Below are 6,894 nucleotides of genomic sequence, written 5' to 3' on the forward strand. Positions count from 1 at the left end.
CTCGTTTTTTCTATCCACCGCTTAATATTATCTGTACTTCGGTTGGCAATATTGTATTTACATTATGCAATTTGAATATACTTCACTGCCACGTTAAGGGTCTTATCGTAATATTTTGTACGGTTATTGAATTTCACACGGTAATTTAATTTATGATACTAACAATAACGTTGGCTCGTGCTGAGTTTTGTGCAGTGTAAGAACGGTATGTCTGAGAGTTTAGCTGATATAAATGAAGTTCTCACCTTCGAAGGATTATAGTTTATTAAATAACTTCCTGTAAATCTAACTTAACGATGTTCCTATATGAGTCTAAAGGTAGTTTTAGTTTTGTTTATTTTGTTTGGGTTAAATAATAAATAAATGTGAACGTGTAATACTAGCATTCGCTTCGTTTTAAAGAAAAAAAGGGTTCTATTTCTGTTTACTAACAAATTACTGGAGTGTTCTGGAATCAAACGTTTTTCAAATGGCTCATAAGAGTATAATTTCACTGTTCAATGGAATTTACGTCCCTCGATATCGTAATTTATTTACAAAATTTTGTGACATTAAAACAACTTTTCCACTTAATTCGAATTGATGCTGATAAAAGTTAGGATTCATGTCTGACCGACAAAAAAAAAATTCGTGCATTAATATCAATTTCAACATTACCAATACTTTTGAAATATATTTTGTATGCTCTGGAAGTTCTGGTGCTAACATAACGTGCTGCAATATGATGTGATGGACTTATAAGTGGGATTTGCGAAATGATGCTGCCATAATTGCTTTAAATAATTTGCGCAATATCTGTTAACAATGTTGCTGTGTAATGTGTGCTATTACTATTTTTATAGCAGAGCTAAAAAATATGATAACAATGAAAAAGTGTAAGCACTTACAAGAAAGGGATCCCAATCACCACATGTAGTACCATAGCCTCCCTCCACTTGGAATTAGCAAATCGACAGCTCTGAAAACCATAAGCAGCTAATTAACCCATCGGTGGGAAGTATTGGTGTGCTAGAAGCACAGCAAATTCACGCTATATGATAGATTGCGGAATCTCGAACTGATTAAATTGATTGGTCTTCATCCGGGCCCCTGCACTAAGATCTGATCTCACTGCACACTGCAAAATTTTCCTCAAGCAGGCTTTTGACTTGGTTTCAAAAATCATCATCTTTACCCATGCTGGAACTTTACTGTTTGAAAATGAAATGCCTTTCTGAAAGTAAATACTGACAGCCATACAAGAACTGAATGAGGAGGTATAAATTGGGATTCGACAGGAAGTGGTCCTGACTGGGAGATTGTCACACCCTCGAAATTAGCAGCGTTCCCGCCAGATTCTGGTCTGGCCAAAGAACAGGAGCCGATCCTTCCACGGAGGGCTCCTGGACAGAATCTTCTACCGAAATATTATAGTACACAAGCACTGCACCGTTAGCAAGAAGGACTGTGAGTCCGAATCCCGCTAGGAGGAAATGCAGCCCCGTCATTTTAGAATATCGAATTGGTAACCACTGGGAATGAAATCAACTTTACCATAAACATCTTCTCTCAAGGTTGTAGAGAGAAAATCGAGACCAGTAGTAAAAATTAAGTGAAAAATTCAGGTCTAGGGTAAAAACTATTATGGGCTCGAAAAAAATCCATAGGCCGGAGGAAGCTGCCTCCTTCTTCTCCCCACTCATTAGTTAAACATGGCTTCTCGGCATATATGTATGTAAATCTCCGAGTCCAGATGCCATAATGCAAGTCATGCCCCAGAAACAACAAGAAAGGAGTTTCCGTAGCTTGAATAGATTTGTGAAGCTGCAAGTTGTCCATGTACTGCACTCCTAGACACGTGGTGGTTTCCATACCAAAAGCGGGCATTCTGGGAAGGTCTTTCAGTCAATCAGTCTCGTATTTAACACACTGGGAGCGTCCTGGACATCCACTTAAAGACAATCATAATGATAATAATAATAGTGTCAAGGGAAGTTGTAGCACTTTCTAGAAGAACTATTGTGCCCCTTTAATGATATACCTAACTATAATATGTCGATCAAACCTATAACCGACAGAAACCGTAAGATGCTCCCTACTTCCGGATACTTCAGCCTAACATCTGATATTAAACATTCTCCTTCAGCATGCTGCTGCAGACAGTGTCCGTAGATATCCCTAACTTCTCCAAGTGACAATTTAGCCTACAATGACCAGTGAGTATTCCTACTATGATCGTAAGACTCTTCTTGGTGGGTTTAAAAAATCCTGAGAGCACTTGGATTCTTATCCTCCCTTGAGCACCCTGGACTGTTACATTCCTGGCACGTTTGCCTACTGCAACTCCCTCCCCCGTTCCACTTTGCTCTTTAGTATCATAACCACGAACCCCTTTCTGATTCCACAAGAGGATGAGCTGCCTAGAAACGATCCTGCTCCTGCTGCCTCATTGCTTTCTAACCCAATATGGCCCGGAAACCAGAGTATCCAAACCTTATTGTGCGAGCCAATCGTATTCAATCTATTTAGGCATTCCCATATCAGTTTAGAGTTCTCCAAATTGAACCTAATTACCTTAATAGCCGCTTGGCTGTTGGTCAGAATAGCAATGTTCTGCGCCCTATAGTACCTTTGGATCTTTGAAGTTTGTGCAATTCCCTGACGGTTGTGCTGCGCATAATTTTATCTGCCCAGATTTGCCTCCGTAAGTAATCATTCGTCTTTCTATTAAGGTATATATCTTTTCTGTGAGCTTATCGCTTGTCTTCGTGGAATTGGATAATACTTCTACTTGCCAATTTTCTGACATTTTACCCATCCAGAAGACCAGGATACTCAAGTTGTCCAAGGCTTCTGCAAATTAGTATGAACAATTTCAGGATGAAGACCATTTTTCTTTGCCTCCATCACCTTGATATGTGGCTTTACTGTCCTAACGAGCTTTAAGAAAGAGCCTAAAATTATAGGCCCTCTTTGGAGCCATGCCGTCCCCCTGTTCTCGCTAAATATTTCATCTTCCTTTTTCAGACAGACAAAGCACATTGCTCTATCCTTGGCTACAAGCTTGCATTGAACGCGTTGCTATACGATATCAGTATGTTTTTGTGCTTTGGCTGGGTTTCTATTCCACCATCATACGTCCCTTGATGAAATGATTGCCTTAACAGCTAGCGTCATTTGCATCAATAATGCCTCTGTTGAGGTCTTCCACCACTGTCTCCAGTTCCACTTTGTCCGGGACATCACCGCCCTCACCTTTTAATGAAGTATAATATGATTTTTCTCAAATGAAGCCCCAATATGTTCTCCTGGGATTCCTTACTATTCTCTACTTCAAAGTTCCTCCCAATAGAGTTTCCCCTAAGCCGTTTAATTCCTGACTAGTTGATTCATAACAGTACTCCCCAGGGTTATGTTCAGGACGCCTTGCCTGGTGCTAGTCGGCGTGTTATCTCCATTATATGCTTCGATATATCAAAGAAAATACTCAGAGAAGTAGTAGCTACTTCCTCTCGTATTAGTTCACCAGCCTAGCGACTTGACTTCATTGATATCTGGATGTCGTCTCCAGAGAAGTAGCCTGACGATACCACTGCTTCTCGAAATTTCCCGCTGACTTTCAATCGAACTCAAACAGCCATTAGGTCTTCGGTCAGAAACACCGAAAGACGTACAATTGAGGATTTTGTTCAATGTTGGTGAATCATTTTCTTCCTTTTGTGCTTGCCTGTGACTCACTGCTGAGTTTGAGGCATAGGAGGAGGTCTATATCCTTCCTTACTCGCCCCTTTCATACGGACCTCCATAATCTTTCAGAGATCACTGTCTCCGATCTATCCTCTGAAATATCCTTTTTTGGTTTCTCCATAATCGTCCAGAGACCTCGGTATCCGATTTATCATAATGTTAACGAGTTTGTAATTGGTGGGGCACTATAGGGACCGATCGTCCACACCGATTGTGAGAGTTTATCCTTGCCCTCCGCTTTACTTCTAAATGCTCTCCGTAGTCGTGTATGAAGACCCTCATTCTGGGCAATTGCGATTTGCCGAAGGCGCTCCGTCTCCTTCTTTGTGGCTTTAGAAAGGTAAACTGTCATAATGTGTACCTCTGGTATATCATCCCCAGCGTATGATCACTTTTCCTTTCAACCACGTAATTTAGGGACTATGACCTCTAGCCATTCCGCCGTATCCTCCGTTGCGCAGTCTACTAGCATCAGACTTGATCCCTTACCTATCTACCCGACGGTAATATTTTCGATTATTTCCTGGTCCTCACGAATGAGTATTTGCTCCGAAAATGATGTAGGTGGAATGGTCAGTTGAATGCCCTTCACCGCGCTAAGTTTGCTCGTTTTTGGGTTTCTGGAAGCATTCCCCTCTTGTGGGCTGATGGCTGCTGCTCCTCTCTTCTTCAGTATTGCTGTTGAAACCTTAAGTCTATCCCGATCTTTCTTAAGGACTTTTTCCGGTTCCAGGCCTTCCTTCAGATAGCACAGATATAATTTAGCTCGTGCGCCATTGCAGCCTGTTTCTTTTCTGACATACTTTTACTGATTTAAGGCCTTAGTTGGTTATGGTCTTCGCAACAGGCCAATGTTGAGCTTGGTTCCATTCCCTTTTTGAGTGTAATCACCTGATTATCAATATTAGAGAAATGTGTACTGATGGACCAGTTTTTGTGCGTTATGAGGTCCTGTCTGTTTGTTGTTTTTGTTATTTTTTTATTCATTTCAGTGCACATATGAATCCCACGAGTATACAAGAACGATGAGTTGTTGGTGCGGAAATCAGGGGCTTAAACTTCCGACATGCTGAACCGTTGTATGCCAATGAAACTGTAAGAGGAACAATGCTCTACTTTTTTCCCTATAATATTGATAAAGTTCCCAGTGGAGCATTTTTCAGAGCTATCGAATATACCAAAAGTAAAGGCATGACGTGGTGTTAACGTCCACTATATATAGGAGGGGGGAGAGTTCTAACATCAACCTGACGTGATCGAGACTGTTAGAGTATGTGATTCTCAACTTGGGCAATAAATCCACTTTCATCATTACAATGGCATCCCCTGACATGTCTGCCCTTGTCGGAGAGTAAAGATTATCTAACGATACCTTGTTCTCAGCCCATTGATTTCGTAATGGATGTATATTCCCCTTCAAACACTCCTCCAACAGAGGAGAACGACAACTGTACTCCTCAACTGAACCTTAAAGTCTGATTCAGCGGTTGACTGTTACCGATACAAAGAGGCTAAAAAAAACTTTAAAAAGAGTAGCATTCCTGCTCTAGTAATAGAGGGAATGAATGCCCTGGATCTACACACACTTATATTCCAATAACTGGCGTGATGTGAAAATTATATTTATTTCCGAACCAGGGAAGCCCACCTACGCGGACACAAGAAGCTTCTGACCTATCGCTCCAACTTTTTTTTGTTTAAATGACTAGTAGATCGGTTGATAAGAGATACAAAAATCTTTGGCTAGCAACTTTACTATAGACAAATCTAGAGATATAGAACCCCATGAGTTCACCGCAAAAATTGAAAAGGCGATGTCTGAAAAATGAAACGCCTTAGGCCCATTATGGGCATCGAAAATACCTTCAATTATGTCTCATTTTCGGTGATACGTAACGTGGCAAGACAGAATGGAATCGATGCGTTGTTTGTCAGTTGGATCCTTCACGTATTGGAGTGGAGAAAGATCCACATATTGATCGGACGGAAGTCTATTAAGGCAGGATTTCTTGGGGTCCCCCCACAGGGAGGGGTTCGCTCTCTTTTCTATTATAGCTTCCGGTAATAAACACCTTGTTATGGATCCTGGGGGATACAATGGTCTTTGCAAAAACATTTTCGGACGTTATCATCGTAATAATTATCGGCATTGCGGCTGTAAACATAGAATGTGACAGCGTGAATGCAACTTTGCATGTAATCCACAATTGGTGGCTCCGTAACGAGATTATGGTAAACGCTAGGAAGACTGAACTAGTTATGTTTACTAGAGACGTTAGATAGACGCTACCCACTTTGTCAGTTACGTATTTAAAAGTACATTTCGACATCAGGTTAACGTGGAAGCACCATATCCAGGAACAATATCAGAAATCCTGTAGATTGCTCTGGTGCTGTAAAACTGCGATGGATGGCCGAGATTGAACTTTGCTAATAGCATATGAACCTGTTAGCGCTAATTCAAAGGTTTGGTTGCCTAAGTATTACTAGAGGAATGAATACTACACCGATCACGGCCCTCAAAATTATCCTAAATCCTCCGCCATTCATTTGAATGAAGCGGAGAGCGGCAAACGCGGGGTTTAAAAAGGCGATCAATCATCACCAAAACATTAGGTGGCCCTGATGCCTGTCGCTCATAATAGTTTCCAAATTCGTCTCTAAAAAGACATACTCCATTATAAGGAGAAGAATGGTCGATAAATGGTCACCTTTTTGGAATTATAGATTTAATAATGTTCACTGACGGCTTAGTCATGGAAAGCGTATTTGGCGTAGGGATGTTCGCGGGAAATCAGATGGAGGTATATACCATATTATTTGCAGCAGAAGAATGTCTGCCACAAAAATGGCAACCATTCGATTTTGTTTCGACAGTCGGATAGTGTGATCAGCATTATGCAGCAACGACATGTCAGACCAGTTGATGTGGATTTGTCGCCAGTTGCTTCTGGCACTCGGCCGACTGGACGAAACATTGCTGATGTGGGTGCACAGGGTACTGGACATTGTTCTTAATGAGGAAGCTGAAAGACTGGCTTGCCGAAGGTCTGGATTCACAATGCTGAGGCGAGAGCCAGGATTCACTACTATGAAGAGTGAAATGATTCAAGCAGCCGAATGGAAAAATTTTAACTTCTGCCGGCGGGTGAAAATCTTTGTGAAAGT

This window comes from Hermetia illucens, chromosome 5, assembly GCF_905115235.1.
Source record: "Hermetia illucens chromosome 5, iHerIll2.2.curated.20191125, whole genome shotgun sequence".
Lineage (NCBI taxonomy): Eukaryota > Metazoa > Arthropoda > Insecta > Diptera > Stratiomyidae > Hermetia > Hermetia illucens.